General features: G+C 45.8%; 1 pseudogene; it reads right to left on the reverse strand.

Moving 5' to 3' along the window:
- Window positions 1-1,229: 1,229 nt before the first annotated feature.
- On the reverse strand, window positions 1,230-20,193 carry LOC139998631 (zinc finger CCCH domain-containing protein 11A-like; annotated as a pseudogene).
- Between the last annotated feature and the right edge of the window lie 496 nt (window positions 20,194-20,689).

Here is a 20,689-nt window from a genome sequence, read left to right on the forward strand (position 1 = left end):
AAATTCAATTCACCTGCTCCGCCCGACCAGTCGAACGGGCGTCCGACGCTGGCACACGCCACAGCGGTGGTTCTGACGTGGCTTAAATCACCTATCCGCAGAATATCTCGGCTCTGTACGCTCAAATAACGCAGTAGTTGAGAAATAACGCCCAGAGCTCACACTCTGAGTGCAGCCCAACAGCACCGAAGCACCGGGAGGCTAAACATTCCCAACCTGGCAACAAGGCTGACCCAAGCAACAGCACGGAACCCTTCTGCACCTTCAGCGTGGACATCAGCGGAAGGAAACACAGATTTTTTTTTCTCCTGGGGCTGCACCGCTCAGGGCCAGCAGAGCAGAGCTTCCCCTTCCCTTCTCTGTCTGTGCCAAGATCGTGCCTCGTCTCTCGAGTCCTGCCCGTGATGGTGCCTGGCCTCAGCCCCTTGAGGCGGCCATTCCTCCACCACCGCAGCTCTCGTGGCAAGCTGCGAGTCATTTTATGTCTTGTCACGGCTTTCCAGAGCCAGGCACACAGGTTCTGGAGAAGGCTGGGGCAGGACAAGCCTGCTTTAAGCCCCAAACTCCTCTCAGGCCAGGCCTACCCTCCGGGCCCAGCAGCACTCATCCTGCCTGCCCCAGGACCCGCAGGTTGCGCCCTGTGGTAGCAGCAAAGAGCCCCCCAAATGTCTCTCCTGGGGTACACAGGGCTGAGGCAGCCCCGTCACTGCACAGACACCCACGGGACACGTCACCAGAGCCGCTAGCGGCTTGGCAATTAAGGACGTGGGAGAGGAGCCAAAGAAACAAAAGACAAAGAAAGAAACAGTGGCTGTTTTTCTCCCCATTTAAATAGCTAAAAGCACCGCTAACAGTTGATTTCTTTGCGTCCAGCCTGTACTACGTTTAAAGAAAGAAGCAGCTTCTGCTGAGGAGGTGGAAGACGCTGTCAGCAGAAACACCGTGCCTAGAATGCGAGCAGGGAAGACAGCGATGCTGCGAAATAAAGCTTTTACAGCCGCTTCAGATCAGTTGGCCCGGGCTCCAAGGGTCAGACACCCAGCTGGGAACACTGAATTTCCTCCTCGATAGCCTTGCCCAGCTCAATCTTGCCATCCTGACTTGGCTCCAGAGAAAGCCTCTTATTAAAAGCACAGAGAAACAATAGCTTCTCGCCCAAAAACTAGGAGTTCAAGCAAGCCAGTGAAAAAACTGTGCTTGGGAACAAGAACGTTTCAGAGGCTAGTTGATTTTAGTTCTCATCGTCACTCGTGTCATGGCAAAGGGCCTCTACAGAGGCAAAAGAGTCTCAGCACTGAGGTAGGACATAGCTCAAACACCAGCCCCAGAAGGTGGAGATCATAGCCTTGACTCACCCTAAAGGCATCGCAGAAAGGGCACCAGGTAAGAGGACAAGGAGGATTTTGGCTCTAGGGTTAGTTTGTCACATAGCCCAGGAGCCACTGGCTTTGGCTAGCATTTGACAACTCATTCTGGACCTTGAATGGACGAAGCCATACTCTGCCTCTGCATAATGAGGCTTGCATAGAGAGAAAACCCACACTGCCTATAGGGACTCTATCATAGCAGTGGGCTTGCTTCTTGATCCCCATCCCTCAACACACAGACGTGTGGTTTTGTCCAAACATTAAGTATTTACAACAAATTCGACAAGCGCTTTTCCTCTGCCAGCAGCAAATGCCTGAGGGCCCCCACAGCTTCACAAATCATAGCGGGAAGAGCCTACCGTGCCGCAAAAAGGTCGGAAAATAATCCAAAATTGATCTGCTAGGGGAAAAAAACGATGGCTGGTGGCAGGGTACACAATACACCCGAATCTCAGCTCTGTCCTCCGCAGGGTCAGTGCCCACGCCCAAGCGCGATGCTGATGGCACCCGAACATTTGCTGTAGCAGGCAGCAGAGCCAGCAGCTCAGGGGAGCAATTCTGAAAACCAAGAGGCACTTAAACAACCCTTCAGCGACCCCGTGACTGCGGCAGAGTCCCGACTGCTCGCCCCGGAGTCCTCACACCAGCAAAAAGCACCAACCAAAGCCTGGGGGAACTTTGGTACAGCACAAGAGAAGGGAGTGGGGGTAGCGGAGCCGCATGGCAGAGCTGCTGTTTTTCACCATTTGATCATCCCTGAGAACTGAAAGTAAGGCTGGGTGGGCTGACCCCCACCCCCACTCCTGGCAGCAAGCTCGGTCCACAACACACTGGAATAACGATTCTGCTCCCTCCCACCCCTACAGCTTCATCATCTGACACGGGTACAGTCAAAACAATGGCATACACGAGTAGAAGTCACGAGTTGACATAGTAACTCCAGGATTTGGCTATCAACTGTCCGAGAAATCAGAACACCGAAGCTTCACAATGTGCCCAACATCGAGTTGTGCCAAGGGGGGAGGAAGGAAGAAGCTTTACGTTTAAGCCTTCAGAGCATCGCTCCATCAGAAGATCGATTTGCAGCCACCGTGGCGTGCCAATGGAGATCTTTCTGTGCCAAAAGAAGTGCTTTGTCCTCTCGATAGCGAAGGTAGCCACCTATAGTTACAGAACGGATGCACAAGCCCTTAACTCTGACCAGCAGGGAAATTTAGGACAACTGAGTGCACATCCTGCCAATTTCTACCAGTTCAGACTGTGCTTTAAGTCTCATTGCAAAGCCTCAGTTAGAAAAAGGATCACCTCGGGGTATCCAACAAGAAGAACAGTTTTAATTTTTTTTTTTTTTTAATATAGCATAGGACTACGCAGTTCAACTGTCAATCATCTCGGAGAGTTCAAGGAGGAGCTCATCGTCGTCCTTCCCTAGGTCTAAGTCGATTTCGGCTTCCAGTCTGCCTCCTGAGATTTCCCAAAGTAGCTGCTCCAAATCGTCATCCACAGATAAGGGCGCGTTCCCTGTGGAACTCAGTCGGCGTGTCCGTGCCTCTTCTAGCTGGGAAGAAGCTGAGGTCGAGGTCTCGAGATCAATCTCCATCTGCTCCTCTAATCTTGCCGGGCTTCCGAGACGCACTTCAGTTCTTGGGAGAGCAAGAAAGAACAATCAGGATATGCCATTTCTTAACGGGAAATCCCTTTTCTGCAAACCGGCTCTTAAAACTGTAGGCAAGCCCTCCTACGCTTCAATCTTACACAGGGATTGTTATCAATCAACCCAGGGCTACATTTAGAGCCCGATGTGTTACCAGGTACATTTTTCAGTCTGGGGCTTTATCTGTGAAGCCAGGGCACCTGGAGTTGAGGTGGCATTCTTGAGGACCAAAAGGCAGAGGACACTACTGCTCATCTATCACCTCACGAGGAAGTAGAACTTCACCTCCTCCTCGTTCAGGTATTCAGACAACCCAAGAAGTCACTGGAAAGCTGTGCTGACTTGCAGCATTTAAAGAAAGCCTAATTAAGCAATCCTGCTAGCTGCTAGAAAGTGGTTTCAGGTGACTTATTCCTTTGATGGATTTGGGCTTTAATGATCTCAGAACCCTCCTTTTTTCCCACATGTGACAGAACTTATGTTTCCCTGGGGATATACACTGATTAAGAAAAAGAACAAGTTGGGGTTGTCACCTGTTTGGGGCATTTTCTTCAAGTCTGATGGCTGGGATGTGCTCCGGCACGTCTGAAACACCCTAGAAAGCAGCAAAACAGTATTTATGACACATGGGTAAAAGATTCCTTAATAGCTTTTTCCTCCACACTGCTTCTCCTCTGGCATTGCGGAGCCGTGGCCAAAATACAAAACCAAGGTGCTCCTGAAGAAAGTTCACATTCACCTGGAGGTTACTCATGATCTTGTGTCTTTTAAGAACATGGCATTCATGGACAAAATCCCCCCCACCAGAGAAATCACAGCATCACAGTACCGGTTAAAGAGTGCCATTCAGCTCATAAATACAGAAGGGTTCTACAAGCATCCTGTAGACAGCTACTGGATTTCAAACGAAACAGAAGGCCTGCAGAACGTTTGACTTTTCCACCTTTTCTCCTAGAGGAGGGTAGGGTTTTAACAAGCGATCCATCTCTGCATTAGCCCCTGGCCTTACCATGGCTGCTTTTTTGGCTGGAGGTCCCATCATGTCAGCATCCAAGGCACTCCGGAGTTCCACAGCTGCTATGGCAGAGGGATAACTCCCAGGTGCCTTACGTTTCAGTGCCTTCTTCTTGGGGAAAGTCACTTTCCCACCCGAAGGCTTCGCAGATGTCATCAAGTTGGCTAGAGTAAAAGGAAGAGAGAACTGATACAGTCTTGCTCTGCCTCAGGAAAAATCCAGGTTCTCTTCATCATTTCCACAGTCCTTCTACACAGTTAAATGCATTTGGCCAGCAGAATTGCACCGCCATTGCCTGGATTCTCAGGAATGTTTTCCACATAGTAAACTCTGTCTACCAACAATCCATACAAAGGAACCAAGAAACCGAATAGCTACAGTAAATAAGAATCCAGGACAAGGGAAACCTCAGACACATAGCAATCCTAAGTGCAAGCTACGTTCACAAATATAGACAGCTTTTATATTTCAAGTCCTGCTCCCTCTAGGAAAGGAAAAAGCAGCAGTTAGAGTAGGACAAGAGTGTATGCAACTGTTGTACCAGCTGCCTCTCCCTTGCAGTGATGTCCCACAGTTAAGTTGTTCTACAAAGTCCAAATTTGTAGTGTCATTTTCTACTCTCCCGTTCCTTACCTAACATCTGGCTGGCAGGAAAAGAAACAAACTAAGAAAAAGAAAGTCCACACTTCGCTTCGTAGCATTGCGTGGCAAAATGCACCCAGCCAGAGTTACAGCATGAGAATTGTCATCTTCTGTCTGTATTTCAGAAGACAACCTAAGGAACTCTTAACCTTCAACACTTACTTTTAGCTTCCCGGCCCTGAAATTGAGCTGCCACTTTCCCTGCTGGTTCGGTATGAAAGAAGCCAGCAGCAGATTTGACAGCAGCTTCCTCCTTCCCAAGCTTCTCTTGTTGTTCTCTCTGTTGCCACTTCTCCCACCGGCTCTCTTCAAAGCTCTTCTCTGGACATTTAAGACTTCCACTCTGCTGAGTGGGCTAGAAGGAAAGAAAAGCAGTGCATGAATAGGACCAAAAAAAAAATCCGTGGAGATTTCGTTAAGAAAATCTGATCAGCAATCCCTCCAAAATGGTCTTGATGTGGAACAGCATATTAATATCGTTCAGGTTACTGTTGTATTTTTTTTTTTTTCCCTAAAATTCTGCCTGTAACAAGAGCCATGCTTTACTATGGACACAGTCTCACGTATCTGCAATATCCACTATGGCAAGCTTCTTTAAACAGCTAGGGTGTTCTGCTGTACATCTATTTATCACATTCTTTTTGACTGACAGATCAAGTCAGTAAGAACAAAAAGAATTCCCTCCACGTTAACTGTGTAGATTTCAGCTGGTGCTAACAGGGTTTCTTTGTTGCTGTGGTATAAACAGACTGATTCCAAGTTTGAGGAGTACAGAGTTGTCTGGAAATGCTGCTGGCGATAGGATTTAGACTGCACTGCAGCTCCTACCAGGTGCTGAAGGGTAAGAACACGCTCAAGAGGGTGGCACACGGTGAGTAACCAAACTTGTCAGAATGATCAGAAATTGTACGAATGGATGTGTGTCTTCACAGAGGACTCACCTGTACATCAGGCACAGAGGAAAGTTTAGGAAAAGGCCGGTTCAATTCCACTGCCTTCTTTTCTTTTTTTAAAGCACCTGAAAAAGAAGAGAAAAAAAAGTTTGGTCAACGGCAGAAATAAAGAAAGCTGGGTACTTGTTTCCTTTGTGCATTTATTTCCTTGTGCCCCATGAGAGAGAGAGAGAAAGGCTACAATGTGCAATCCATTCAGCAATTATCCATGAAGCAGATCCTGAGCAAACTGAACTTGCTCAAGATGGGAAGCACCTCACTGGGGCAGGCATTAAAGCATCTGTTTATGGAGCACCTGTTAGTTTTGTGCTCCATAAAGATTTCTGCTCTGCTGGGGCAGGTCCGGGTTGTGCTGAGGGAGCTGCACGAGCAGGTCTTGCCCCTGCGCTGGAAGCTTCAGTTTTACCATGCCCTTCAGCCTCGGCTTTGGCTTGAGTTTCGCGTCTCTGAAGAGCTTTCTCACGACGGATTTCCTCCAGTGTTTTCACATGGATCTCTCCCATCGGCTTAGCAGCCTTCCCTGTCATCATCAAGAAATGAGGAGAAGCACCAACATTTAAAGAGAGTCCAGCAATAGTTTCAGTCTCCAACATTTGTCAGAGCACTAAGGAAAACTAATCTTGAGTGTTCCCAATAATGCATCTTAGAACAATATCCTTAGAACGACATTCTCCTCCTCCTCTGAGCCACTTGTATTTTGAAGACCAGCCCTATCCAGAGAGAACTGCTACACAGAAATGCTGCTTTACTTTAGTACTTTTTCAGACTGCATTTCAAATTCCTGCTCCTGGCAGTGGTTCTGTTCTAATTGTACGGAACGGTTCACAGAAGCAGCTAAAAACCTTGACAAGGCACAAGTAGAAAAGAAACACACACCTAGAGCCAGATTTCTGATAGTGGCTGTCAGAAGAGCTTCAGCACTCAAGCAAGAGGCATCAGTTCTTTGTTTTCGTTTCAATTAGTTTTTAGGGATGGATGAAAGCAGTCCAAGTTCATGGAAAGGAAGGAGGAGAAAGCATATTTAATATCTAGCTGTTACCTCTCTCAGTACTGGTCTGTTTCGGAGGTAATCCCAGCCTGTCCTTCAGAGACTTGGCAACTTGAACTGCAAAACAGAAAAAGAACGAATTAGGGAGGCTGCAGAATGTCAACTTCAGGTTCACATTGCAAAACAAGACAGGAAAGGGAACTTTGAATCCCAGTGATTACCACCTCAGCCAACATGCAAAAAGAAGCATCACTGGAAAAGGACAAACAGAAAGACTAAATACAAAACCCAGGAATCCAATCCAGATGCCCGTTTAGTACCTGGATCTCTCTTGGGTGCTTTGTCAGCATTTCCCGGAGCCTCTACCTTCTTCCCCAGCCTTTCAGCAAGGCGGCGCTTCACTGGAAGGGTGCTTACATCATCTTCAGAGAAAACAAGGAATATTCTAAGAACTTTTCTTTGCAGGAAGCTTTGAGAACAGTCAACAATAAGCTTCTATTTTTCAAGCATATTTTCATAGAATTGCCTTTCAGCTGCTAAATGATTTTTTTTTTTTTGAACCATTTCTGCAGTCGACACAGATCTCCACTGCAACGTATTTTCCTTTCATACATCAAAAATACTCTTTAATGCAGTCATATATAGAAGGCAGCACCTACGTAACAGCTCATAAAAAGTTCTTACCCGCGGAGGCTTTCCGTTTTCCTTGTCTAGCAGCAAGATCTAGTCGAACCACAGGTTCCTCCCCTAAAACAAAAGGGATTTTCTTTTTCTATTTCACAGAAACCAGTAGCCAACAGAAATATTATCCTGTTAGCCCATCTCCAACATGTCAGACACTGTTTTGACAGCTAAACCACATAAACTCATATTTTAACTATAATTAACATAGGAAAAAAATATTAATAGTCTCAGTGCTTGCTTCAAATTCCAGCTGAGATAGTAGAGAGTGAATCTGAGTCTGCCTGACAGCTATACTTTGTGCAGAACAAAGCTGCATAAGCAAGCAGAATATTATTAGGTACACATGCTGACAAATAGTCCTTTCGAAGGTGAATGTCTACGAGTAAAAGTACTTCCACACTTTTTTCCCTTTCAAAGGCATTTGCACAGCTCTAAACAATTTATACACAAACTCCTGTCATACTGTGTCCACACCTGCCACTGGCAGCCTCTTTAATGCCTCCGAAATTGCTTCTTATATAGCACTGTCTTCTACAGCTCTTTCTTCTCCTTACTCTTCTGTTTTTCAGTTACCCCCCTATTTGCATACTGACACTTTTCTTTTCTCCTGCCACTGCACTTAACCTGAGCACCACATCTTGCCAGTACAACCAGGGACTTTAAGCATAAAAGCACGTTTTGAACAGAAGGCAGCACCAGAAGGCTAACATGGGTGAATTGTTTTAATTATTGCTTAACCCTCCAGTTTAGGAGTAAGGAAATCAAAACAAAAGCATTCACTATTACCTTTCCTGGAAGACAGTGTCACAGTTCTCACCACTGTCTGGACGTTTTCCTTTTCTAGAGCAGGAAAAAATCATAGAATCAATGGGACGAAGAGAAGATCTTGAAGAACCTTCTGTTCAGAGCAACCAAAACATAAGGAAGTTTACCCGACATAAAAAACTATCGCAAAGAACAAAAAACTTTAAATTATTTGTTACTGTCCAAAATACAGCAAGCAGAGCATGTAAATAAGAGAGGTGACTAATTTGCCTCTGGTTGCCCTTTGAACTCCCATTTAGAATACCAGCTGGCTGAGAATCAGGTTGCTTGATGCCCCCAGCTAAAAATGGAAGTCTGTCCCTCAAGCAGCTCCCAGGCACCATCACCTGCCGTGAACAGGATAGGAAAGTAGGGAATATTAACTCACCACCGTGTCTCTTATTTTTTTCCTTCATCTTCTGCGATTTGATTTCCTCAAGTGTTTTTATTCCAAAATTCAGATTGCCCTCTGAAAACAGGAAACAGTTCATGAGACAGGCTTAGAGGCACTCACTGAGGACCACAGCTCCTCAGGCTTCTTAGCGCTCAGCAACTTTCTGAAGTATTTAGAATAAAGCCTGTCAACACTCCTCACAAGTGAAAGAGCCAGAGAACCAAGGGCATTTTGCCCCTCCTTTCATCCGTCAGGCTTAAAAATGTAGTTTTAATTTTAATCCATTTACACTATATTAGATCCCTCTGTCGTTAGATATGGCTTATCAACAGTGGTTGCAAGGCTGCACGTGCAGCCATTTCAACTCCACGCTGTGGCCCTGTTTTGTTCTCCAAAAGTAAAGAAAAGGAGTTCACCTTTCTGACCCAATGGGCACATGATGGTATTCATGGCAGAAATGAGATCATGGAAATAACCGAGTCCATTCAGCACCCCTACATTTTGTTGTGTTTTTACACCACGCTGCTTTTGAGTTAACTGTCAAGTTCTTCTGATTTATCCTACTAAGGTGCTTCAATACCTTGTTTAGTAGTAGTAGAACTGCCTTTGCGAGTGGAAATCACCCGTAATCCATTTTTGCCTTCCGCAGCTGGTTGCTGGACGGGAGTTCTAGTTTCTTCTCCTTCCTCAGAAAGTTGGTCTGAAGGGGAAAAATCTATTCAGTTATGCATAGACCAGATTGTTCATGATTACGTAGCTCATGCAGTGACACTTCAGCCCATGCTTCATATAAAAAACTTTGTTGCTGTTTTTTTTTTTTATTATTTTTTTTTAAAACAGCTACACTGACCTGATGAACTCCTAAGTAGAATACACTAGGACAAAACATCTAGGACTCTAGATTCTCTCTGCAGCTTTAACTACTACACAACACATTGCTCTTCAGACAGAAAAAAGAAATTTCCTTCCTAGTTTCACATAGAACTTTACACAACAGACCAGCTAAAGCCAGGAGTGGTTCTAAGCTTTCCTCCAGCGTTTCAGGTTCTGTCCACTGACTGCCAGACAAAGCCACCAGTGACCTGGCCACACTGCCTGCCCTATCGCTAGTCAGACCTCAGGTCATCTGTGATTTATACTTTCATTTACAGCACAGATTCCTTCAAGAACCAAAGATTTACACAACCATTTACAGCACAAATTCCTTCAAGAACCAAAACATGCTCACCATCATCATCTTCATCATCATCTGTAGCATTGATTACAACTGGAGAGTGTGTAGGGCTTGGGACATTTTCAGAGTTTTCCACTTTCATCACCCCCTTAGCTGTGGAGAGGGATTTGACTGGACAGAAAGTTTGTTTTGCTGCAGTGACATCTGAGCCATTTTCAAAGCATTGTCCGCGGACTCAGGCGGACTTGGCAGTGTAGCTAGAGGAAGAGGAGGATCATCGGTAATATGGCAGTTTAAAACTTTGACCACAATTTGGCAAAGAGGTGGTAGGAAAGGCAGATAACCCGCACAGACAACGAATTCAGCATCTGCTTTTGCCCATCCCATCACTGTTTACACCGTCAACAATGACTTCCCTTTGAACAACAACACATCTCCCTGCCACCCAGCAAAAGATGAAACAACAGGAAGCAAACTGCAAGGCAAACATCACACAAAGCCAAGAGAAGCTGAGCACGAAAGCAGAAAACAAACACCAGCAGTACACTCCGTGCAGTACACCTATGACTGCAGACCTTTTCCTGCACTCACAAATGAACAGTTACCTGATGCCCCCTACAGGATTGGCACCCACTAAGTAATACTCCAAGTTAAGCGCTTCAAGAAAAAGGACCTAAACTCACTCTTGCTTGGTGGGAAGAATTGTCCATCGATGTCACGTCCCTTTGCATGACGAAAAGCACAGTTGGCTTTCTGACAGCCTCCCGGCTGCTTCTCCCAGTAGCAAGGAATCTCACTGCGCTTTTTCTGAAGACAGAAAGAAAGAAAAGCTCGTGATAACACGCACCTGAGGCTTGCAAAGAGATGCGCAGCTCCAGATCATGACAGCTGTCACAACACAGTGCTGAAACATCATTCCAAAGGTCAGTTTCTCAGTTAAGTGGAGTATTTCTGGGCATATTCACAAAGTTTGCATAAGCTGGAACCACTATGCACATTTAGATTTGTCATCATTCAGTTTGAGAAGACAGGCACTCTCAGACATCAGTTGAGGGTGGCTTAAACTAATACACCTAGGATTATACTAGCATTATTCAGAGGGAAAAAGAACATCTGAAATTGCCTAGGTTAACCCTGTCTAGAACTACTTCTTGGAGACTTAGTTCTTCTGCACCTTTAACTTTCCCCACTTCCTACCCCAGGCAGCTAGAACAGCGTTATCGGAAGGATTTTATTTCCCTCTGCTTCCTCCCACCCCCTCTCTTGGTAACAGAAACCAGTATGATTTTGAAGCAAACGAATCTATCCTGCACAAGCACAATCAGTACACCTACGGCACTAAAAAATGCTTTTGTTGATTTAGTTTGAGAACACATCGTTAGGCACTCACGTCAATTTCCATGTGTCTGAATCGGCAGACGTTCCTGAGACAACGACCCTCCTGCCACAGCTTGCAGACCGTCTCATTGCCCAGAGCAGCTTCGCAGTGGCGGTAGGCACATTTGTCTCCCTGGAACCAAAAGGAAACCAACGAGGAAAATAGAGTACAGCCTCAAAAATGGCCATGCTGCTGCCTAAGGTTGCTACAACTGAATTCAGAATCTATCTGGTTCTCAAGTTAACCAAAGACCAGTGTGCTTCCTCCTCCTAATCTACTCCTTCCTGAAAAAAATGGGGAAAAAAAAGCAAAGCAAAGGAAAGCCAGCCATACCTTGGTACAGGTAGAATAGAAATAGAAGTAGCAATCCTCTCCTTGTTTAGACATGCCGACGAGTTCTGCTAACAAGCTCGGCTTCTCTCCACAGGGACTTCCTCTGCTCTTGGAGAGAGCTGTCTTCACCCTTGCTTGGGCTGAAAGTCTTCTACCGGCTTGTGAGCAGGGAAATCTTCTTTTGAAAAGTAACCCTCCTGAAGAAAGTAACAAGTGAAAAATAATGAGGAACCAACATTTTTCCAGCTTTCTTCAGTTCATCAAATCAAGTTATCAGTCTCTCGAAGAGAGCAAAGCCTTGAAATCAGCTGTTACATGAACTAACTAAATATGAAAGTTCCCTAAAGCTGCCAGGAGCTTCGTCAGCAAGCGTTCTCTTCCACATCCTCAATAAGATGACTTGGAGCACACCTGGAAGCCTGAAAACGGAGTCACTCCTTAAAAATCCACCTGATCATACATGCAAGTCAATAATCAACTCTGGCTACAAATAACTTCTCTAGAACACAGTTAGGACGCATTAAACAGCACGTTGCAGGCACTGTGGGTCTTCCATTTCACCTACCTGGACAACCTCAGCAAAGTTATCGATCTTCAAAGACTTCCAGTTAACTTCTCCTGGAGGCCGAACCAAGACTGAATCCGTGAATTATTAATAAAGGGCTAGGAAGAATTTTCCTCCTCACTTTGCCAAGGGAACCTCTCATCCACAATTCAAACATAGCATGCGCTTTTAAACAGCTTATAACTAATAGAGGAAGCAAGTCCATTTGAATGCTCTCTCAGACTGGAGACAGCCAGGGTTAGTTAGCTCTTCAAAACAATATAAACCAAAAAACAAAACAAAACAAAAACAAAAAACCCAGCGCATTTAGAGATGAACTCGTGATTCAAAGTGGCTGCAAAAATGAGGCTCCATGTTCTACAGCCGGTCAATCTAACTTTTTTTTTTTTTTTAATTTAAAATTCAGTATGTTCCAATCTCTGGTCTTCAAGATTTCTTCACCTATTAAGAAAACACAAAAACCTTTCCCTGTCTTTATTACCTGTACAGCAAAAAACATACCACAGTGCATATAAATCCACAGATGTGCATACGCATACACACGTCTGTGTTTATACACACACGAGGAGGGAGTGAGAGAAAGTTAGCGAGAGCGACAGTGAAAATCAGAATTTTTGCCTTTTCGACACAGAGAGCGCGTAGAAATTCTCTCATTTTGAGGGAACTAGAAAAAAATGGAGGCTCTACAAAAGATTTTGATGAGTATGCCTTCGAGGCCGATGCTTTGTAACATGAGTGATCTGGGGGCCAGCACACAAATATGCAGACGTATGTACATGCATACAGGATAAACAGATCTATACACACAAGCGTGCACAGTGTATGTTGTATGATCTCCACAGCGAGAACAACTCGTAGCCCTGATCAGACACGTAGAGTTGCAATCAATTAAGAGCAGGAAGACAGCAGATCAAGGGTACAGCAAGCTTTGAGAGGCAGGGGAATGCTCACTTTGCCAGTGGCATGGCTGCATGATACCAAGGATTTTGAATTAGTTGGATTTTTTGGAAGCAATTGGGTTTTTCTTTCTGCGCTGTAGCAAATACCACAGGTTTGCCATCACGTGCTGTTCCCTAATCCATATCTCCATCCTCATCCATTGCTGCAGGATCATGAAAGGTTAGAGAAGACGACTTAGGTCTTCTTCAATTTAACAGCCAATGATTTTTCGATGAGCAGAGCTGCAACAGATTTTATTTAGCCACAAGCATTTTGTTTTTCTTTTTTCTGAGATGAAGTCAGAAATTTTGATTCTTTTTTTTTTTTAAAGACACTAAATGTCACAAAACCTGCAACCAGACCAGATAAAGTTCAAATTAGAGTGATTCTGAATCCTTTCATGAAAACGCTGCACATTTCTGTGCAAATTATTTCTGACTCTTCTGGACAAAAGTGGATGAAATAGTTCTTACAAATTAATAATCAAAGGTTGGAACCTTTTACTCACACAAACACTAGTGAATTTTCCAGGAAATATTTTTTTGGCAGGGAATTTTCCCAAATCTAAAATAAAGAGAGGAAAAGTTGGCTTCTCATATTAGTTACTGCTTTTGACTGCTGGACAAAGGGAATAAAAACAGTAGTTAAGTGCAAGCTTTCCTTCTCTTCTTTACTATGGATAGGAATCGTCACTTCGCACCTTTAGCACCTTCAGAAACACACCCAGTGCCATGCAGGTTCCTCTGCATCTACTTCTAACAATTACTGGTGCTCCTTAGCATGGAAGTTTGACTCAAAACACTCTCCAGATGTAGCTCTTTTGACTGCCCAAGGAGCTCATCATTTTGCTTGTTGCCTTCCAGTTTCCTGAACAGACCGGGAACGCTGTTCAGAATCTGAATGGATCTGGTCTAAGGAATGGGAAGAAAGCAAAACCAAGCATACCTCGCAGCCCTAAATTCCAGAAAAGCAGTCTCATTTTAAAAAGGACCTCAAAAGCTTTTTTTTTTTTTTTAAACTGACATCTGCTAACACGGCAATCCAGGCGCTAAACCAACTGAAGTTGCCCCTGAAAGCCTGAATAAAAATTAGTAACTCTGGTGCACTCAGCAGGTCTGTAATAGAAGTTGGTAAGATTTTTAGATTTCTTTTTTTTTTTTTTTTGCTCCAGGGTGCCTGTGAAACTTTTGCATTACGAGATTTTGAACCTTTTGTACCAAAGAATTAGAGATGCGCTACAGTGCCAGTAGCTGGGGGTCTGGAAATACACACCAACAAGTGTCATAAGCTTTGCCTTTGCTGAAGGAAGATAAATAGTACCAAGAAAATCTGTCTAGTTTGTTTTACAGGCTTGTCTTTCTCAGTATGGAACAAACGGACCTCCCTGGTCTAACTTTGCAGTTGCCTATTCTGCCTTTGTCCTGGAGAGAAGAGCAAGAAAGGAACAAATCTATTTTTGCACTCCAAAAACGCAGTAGAGGAGGATTATCACACCCACCTAAGGGTACTTCCTTGTTTGTTTATAAAGCACCAAGTATTTCTCTTGGACAGTCTCTGTTGCTGGTCTGTTTTGTGCCTTCCATTTACAGTAAAGATACTAAGATGCTTACCCCTTGTTTTTTGTTGTTTTTTTTTTGTTTTGTTTTGTTTTTTTTTCTAAAGAACAGTGGAAGTGGAGAGTCGGATGACAAGCAAGAACAAACACTAGAAACTCCTTGTTCTGCCCCTGCTTTTTAATCACCCAGCATCACCCCGGCTGCAAAACAGCCTCTGCTGATTTACCTGCTTGTTAAAGCACCCCACAGGCTGCAAGTGCGGTGTGCTAGGTGTCAAGTTCTATTTCGCGCTGCACAGGGAACCATTCATCTTCCCACAGTCGAAGCACAGAACAGCCTCTTGCTAACAGAACTCATCCCTGCTGCTGCAAGAAACCTCATGGCCTGCAGGAAAACCTCAAGCTAAGAGTTCCAAAGCAAAAGCAGAAAACGCATGATTTGTACTCTTTATATTGGAGTAAATTCTAGCTGCTAAACGCTGCCTACATCTGAGGGCACGTGCTGAGGCTGGGGGGAAGGACACTCAATACCCACTGACAGCAGGAGTGCAAAGATGCCAGCCAAGAAGGCAAAGGTTAGAGCTGAACGCTGCCTCAGCTTCCTCCAGCAGCCAGCTGGGGGGCACCTTTCAGCACGCTCTCTGAGACTCTGAGCCCCGAGTTACCGCAGCCGCCAGCTACAGCTGCTCCTTGCTGGCCCAAACTATTGGAAGAGTCTTCAAACGTCAGGGACCTGTTTTATGACAGCCTCAAGATCCAATTAATCTGTTCCTGAAGGCGCTGATCGTCCTGGTGTTTCTGGAGCTGTCCAAGAACAATCCTGAACTGAGGCACTCGTCTGATCAGACAGTGCTTCGGCACAGATTTCTCTTTAGCTTGACACATCAAGGTGAAGAGGAATCGATTCTTGCAAGCACCCTCTCAAGCAGGGATCTAATAAGGTGACCAGAACGACAGATCTGTTGTGCAGATCTGAGCACGTCCCTCTGCAGGGAATCACTTTCAAGCCTAAGATGTTTCACCCATCTCCCTGCCCCAGAGCGACACAAGTAAAGCTCTTAAGCAATTGCTAACCTGTTCTCAGTGCTCACGAGTCCCAAATCACTCATTTTACAATCTATAAACCACGGCAGCTGGCACCTAGCTGGCACACGGTGACACTGCACACGTTGGCAGTGTCGTCAGGAGCTGCAAAGTCAGGGCTGAGGGGGTTAAGGGAAAACCACACATCAGTTTAGCAACTTGGCTCCCGTAGGATACTTCCTACGGCAGGAGTTTCAGCAAAGCCACTCAGAGGGACCTGCTGGCTAATTCAAACGGGACTTCTGCTGGAGCAGTCAGAAGGCAGCAGGAGATATCCAGTGGGCATCACTGTCAGTCTGTGGCAGTTTGGGGTCCAGGTATCAGTGGTTAGGTGGGGTTTTCTCTGCTTCACTTTCTCCAAAGCTGTGAAAAAATATTTCTTTTACAGCTCTGTACAGTCCCACGTTACGGATGGAACCAGCTGCATCAACTTCCAGTACGACGGCGTTGGAAAAAGGTGCCTTTGGTGGTCAGGAGCACAACAGCTCTGCTGATGTGTTATTTAAGTGTGGTCTTACATCTGAGTTTCCTCATAGCAGTATGTAGCTGAGGGGGTCCAAGTTTCCCAGGGAAGATTTATGTTTTTTCTCCTACCAAGCACCAGCTCAGTATACAAAGCTCTGTTAATAACACCCAAGCATGTAGATGTTAAACTGAAACTGCTTTTAAACCTAGTTGTTGTGACGAAAATAGCTTAAGTTAAGGTAAAAGTTCACATGGAAGTACAGAAAAACCCAGAAGCGCTTCCTGAGCTTCAGTTTACCAACAGCACCATCGGATTTAGATCCTGGCCTGGCAGCCAGGATGCAGGGTCTGTAAGCATTGCTGCCATGTGGAAGTGCCAAGGCAGGTTTCTGGCCTGCCCTGACTAAAAGACCTTTTTTTTTCATACAAACAGCGTGCCAGGTACGCTGTAATGCCAATGTGCCAGGTCAATAGAGGATGTCAAACAACAGAGGCGTTTCTCCTAATTTCTGGCATGAAAACGCTTTTAACAGCAGTCTTTTCACCAAGAAACCCCTCTCTATCTTCTCCAATGCTCCAGGATCTGCTGCAGCTGCAGCAGCCGCGCTGCTACAACCCACATCTTTGCCAAATCTTTTCAATAATTGTGCTTTACCTCGGCAATGTTGAGGTCACTCCTCTTCCTCCTCCAGCTGAGGAAGCAGCTCGCTGGCTCTGCCACACCGCAGGTGCGCAAGCGAAAGCTGGGAACACAGGAGTCAAACTCTCAGTGCTCACGAAGCCACCAGGGCACAGGGCTGACACAGAGGCACCCCGGATCTGCTCTCCCACCCCGCTGCGAGGCTCACAGCAGCCCCGACCCGAAGCGCACACAATGCTTCGCATGGTGATGTCACCGCTGACTCTGAGTCCCCAGGTGAGGATCTGCCTCACCACTCTCAACGCTGGGGTTGGGTTTTGGTTTTTTTTTTTCTTTTTTTTTTTTTTCTTTTAAACATTCACAGCTTATGGGAAAACATCAGGTAAACCACAGATCGCTAGGGAAGAAGTCCCACACGAGGGAAGTCCGTGCTCTTCTTCCAGGCAGCGGCACGTGCTTTAACACGCCGCGTTCGACAAAGCAGCTCTCCCCGTTTTGCTCAGTGGCAACAGGCACGACTGCAACGCACACAGGTGTAGGCAGCACCTGCAGGTCCCAAACCCTTAACCGGTTTGTAGAGAGCACCAATTTTTGAAGTAGTGGTTCTCCCTTAATCCATGAGCCCTTCTTTCCTTTATTTATAGCGGGTGGCTCTCCTCCATTTTCCTCCTCAGTGTCTGAGCAGACACTGGGAATCGTTTCCGGAGGAAGGGCACTGCTGAAGCTCCTACATCTACTCTCCGAGAAAAGAGGGTATGTCAAAGAATACAGATTTGCTTTCTTTATCCTTTTTGAAATACAATTTCTGAAATCAACGCTGCCGCCTGGCAGCAAATACCTACGGGACTAAAGAGGATTCCTCATCCTCACTGTAACGTTGTAGTTAACCTCCCAACGAGCCCATCTCCCCAGGAAGCGGCCATTTGAGATGGGAAGGGGCAGAGCAAGAGGAAGCTCTCCTTAGCCTAGCTCTTCCCCCAACACCACCTCGCCACCCAGCACCAAATTCAATTCACCTGCTCCGCCCGACCAGTCGAACGGGCGTCCGACGCTGGCACACGCCACAGCGGTGGTTCTGACGTGGCTTAAATCACCTATCCGCAGAATATCTCGGCTCTGTACGCTCAAATAACGCAGTAGTTGAGAAATAACGCCCAGAGCTCACACTCTGAGTGCAGCCCAACAGCACCGAAGCACCGGGAGGCTAAACATTCCCAACCTGGCAACAAGGCTGACCCAAGCAACAGCACGGAACCCTTCTGCACCTTCAGCGTGGACATCAGCGGAAGGAAACACAGATTTTTTTTTCTCCTGGGGCTGCACCGCTCAGGGCCAGCAGAGCAGCGCTTCCCCTTCCCTTCTCTGTCTGTGCCAAGATCGTGCCTCGTCTCTCGAGTCCTGCCCGTGATGGTGCCTGGCCTCAGCCCCTTGAGGCGGCCATTCCTCCACCACCGCAGCTCTCGTGGCAAGCTGCGAGTCATTTTATGTCTTGTCACGGCTTTCCAGAGCCAGGCACACAGGTTCTGGAGAAGGCTGGGGCAGGACAAGCCTGCTTTAAGCCCCAAACTCCTCTCAGGCCAGGCCTACCCTCCGGGCCCAGCAGCACTCATCCTGCCTGCCCCAGGACCCGCAGGTTGCGCCCTGTGGTAGCAGCAAAGAGCCCCCCAAATGTCTCTCCTGGGGTACACAGGGCTGAGGCAGCCCCGTCACTGCACAGACACCCACGGGACACGTCACCAGAGCCGCTAGCGGCTTGGCAATTAAGGACATGGGAGAGGAGCCAAAGAAACAAAAGACAAAGAAAGAAACAGTGGCTGTTTTTCTCCCCATTTAAATAGCTAAAAGCACCGCTAACAGTTGATTTCTTTGCGTCCAGCCTGTACTACGTTTAAAGAAAGAAGCAGCTTCTGCTGAGGAGGTGGAAGACGCTGTCAGCAGAAACACCGTGCCTAGAATGCGAGCAGGGAAGACAGCGATGCTGCGAAATAAAGCTTTTACAGCCGCTTCAGATCAGTTGGCCCGGGCTCCAAGGGTCAGACACCCAGCTGGGAACACTGAATTTCCTCCTCGATAGCCTTGCCCAGCTCAATCTTGCCATCCTGACTTGGCTCCAGAGAAAGCCTCTTATTAAAAGCACAGAGAAACAATAGCTTCTCGCCCAAAAACTAGGAGTTCAAGCAAGCCAGTGAAAAAACTGTGCTTGGGAACAAGAACGTTTCAGAGGCTAGTTGATTTTAGTTCTCATCGTCACTCGCGTCATGGCAAAGGGCCTCTACAGAGGCAAAAGAGTCTCAGCACTGAGGTAGGACATAGCTCAAACACCAGCCCCAGAAGGTGGAGATCATAGCCTTGACTCACCCTAAAGGCATCGCAGAAAGGGCACCAGGTAAGAGGACAAGGAGGATTTTGGCTCTAGGGTTAGTTTGTCACATAGCCCAGGAGCCACTGGCTTTGGCTAGCATTTGACAACTGATTCTGGACCTTGAATGGACGAAGCCATACTCTGCCTCTGCATAATGAGGCTTGCATAGAGAGAAAACCCACACTGCCTATAGGGACTCTATCATAGCAGTGGGCTTGCTTCTTGATCCCCATCCCTCTTTCCACCCTGCAGGCCCTACTTGCATGCTCTGCCTTGCTCAGATGGGAAGCTCAGCCATTCATCCAGCATCACGAGAAGATGTGGGATTGATTTCACAAGCTGGTGGACACACTGTGGACGTCACAGTTACATGTGGGCACATTTTATTCTCTGGATGCACTCGCGCATTGTTTCTGCTCAACAGCCAAAGCTTTATTGATTCAAAACCATTTCCCTTCTCCCCCACCCCCAGCATGTTTTATTTATTTATTTATTTATTTTAAATTTTGTATATGTATCCCTTTTCCCATCCCTCAACTGCTCGTCCACTTCTGATTTGAGTAGTATCTCAGCTTGGAATCTGTTTTCTCAGAAGAAGCTAACTGACAATTCATTCTTTTTTTTTTTTTCTTCCAAGAACCATATAAATTACATGCAAAACATTGTACATAGAGATTAATATCAAAATGCAATACAGATCAGGTACACTTTAAGCTGGACTCTAGGATATGGCAAACACACCAGGGTACATATTGCTTTGAAACCACCATTTTTTTTTAATGTCAGGCATACCACATAATATTCAGTCTTTTGGTTTGTATTTTTCTGTTTTTATACAAAAATACCAGTGCTTATTATACTAGTTACTGGAAAAGAAAAAAAAAAATCAGATCTGTGTGCCCTCTTCAAATCAAAATTTTGTTGTGAGAGCACTGGATAAATATATATACACACACCAACAAGTGTCATAAGCTTTGCCTTTGCTGAAGGAAGATGAATAGTACCAAGAAAATCTGTCTAGTTTGTTTTACAGGCTTGTCTTTCTCAGTATGGAACAAACTGACCTCCCTGGTCTAACTTTGCAGTTGCCTATTCTGCCTTTGTCCTGGAGAGAAGAGCAAGAAAGGAACAAATCTATTTTTGCACTCCAAAAACGCAGTAGAGGAGGATTATCACACCCACCTAAGGGTACTTCCTTGTTTGTTTATAAAGCACCAAGTATTTCTCTTGGACAGTCTCTGTTGCTGGCTTGCTTTGTGCCTTCCATTTATAATAAAGATATTATAAAAAAGATATTATAAACAAGATAATAAAGATATTAAGATGCTTACCCCTTGTTTTTTACCCTCCTCTTTGGGTCCAAACATCTAGATGGAGGGTGCAAAACAACACTTTTGAATCCAGACCCTGAGCTGCAGAGTCCAAAGGCCCAGCTTTCAGCTCCAAAGCCTGACTTGGAGATACAAGACACGCCCTCTCCTCCTCCTCACTGCCTCTTGCCTCCTCCCCGCATGAAATTTTAACAGTCCAAAACCTCATTATTAGGGCCCCATGCTTCCTTATTTCACCCCAAATCCCTATGTTCAGGGTCCACAACCTCCACTTGGTATCTGAACTCTTCTTCTGATTGCCTTAACCTTCCATTTAAGAGACAGGGTGCTCCTTTCAAGTGACCGAGTGCTTTGGGTCAGGGC

This window comes from Anas platyrhynchos, chromosome 13 (assembly GCF_047663525.1).
Source record: "Anas platyrhynchos isolate ZD024472 breed Pekin duck chromosome 13, IASCAAS_PekinDuck_T2T, whole genome shotgun sequence".
Taxonomy (NCBI): Eukaryota; Metazoa; Chordata; class Aves; order Anseriformes; family Anatidae; genus Anas; species Anas platyrhynchos.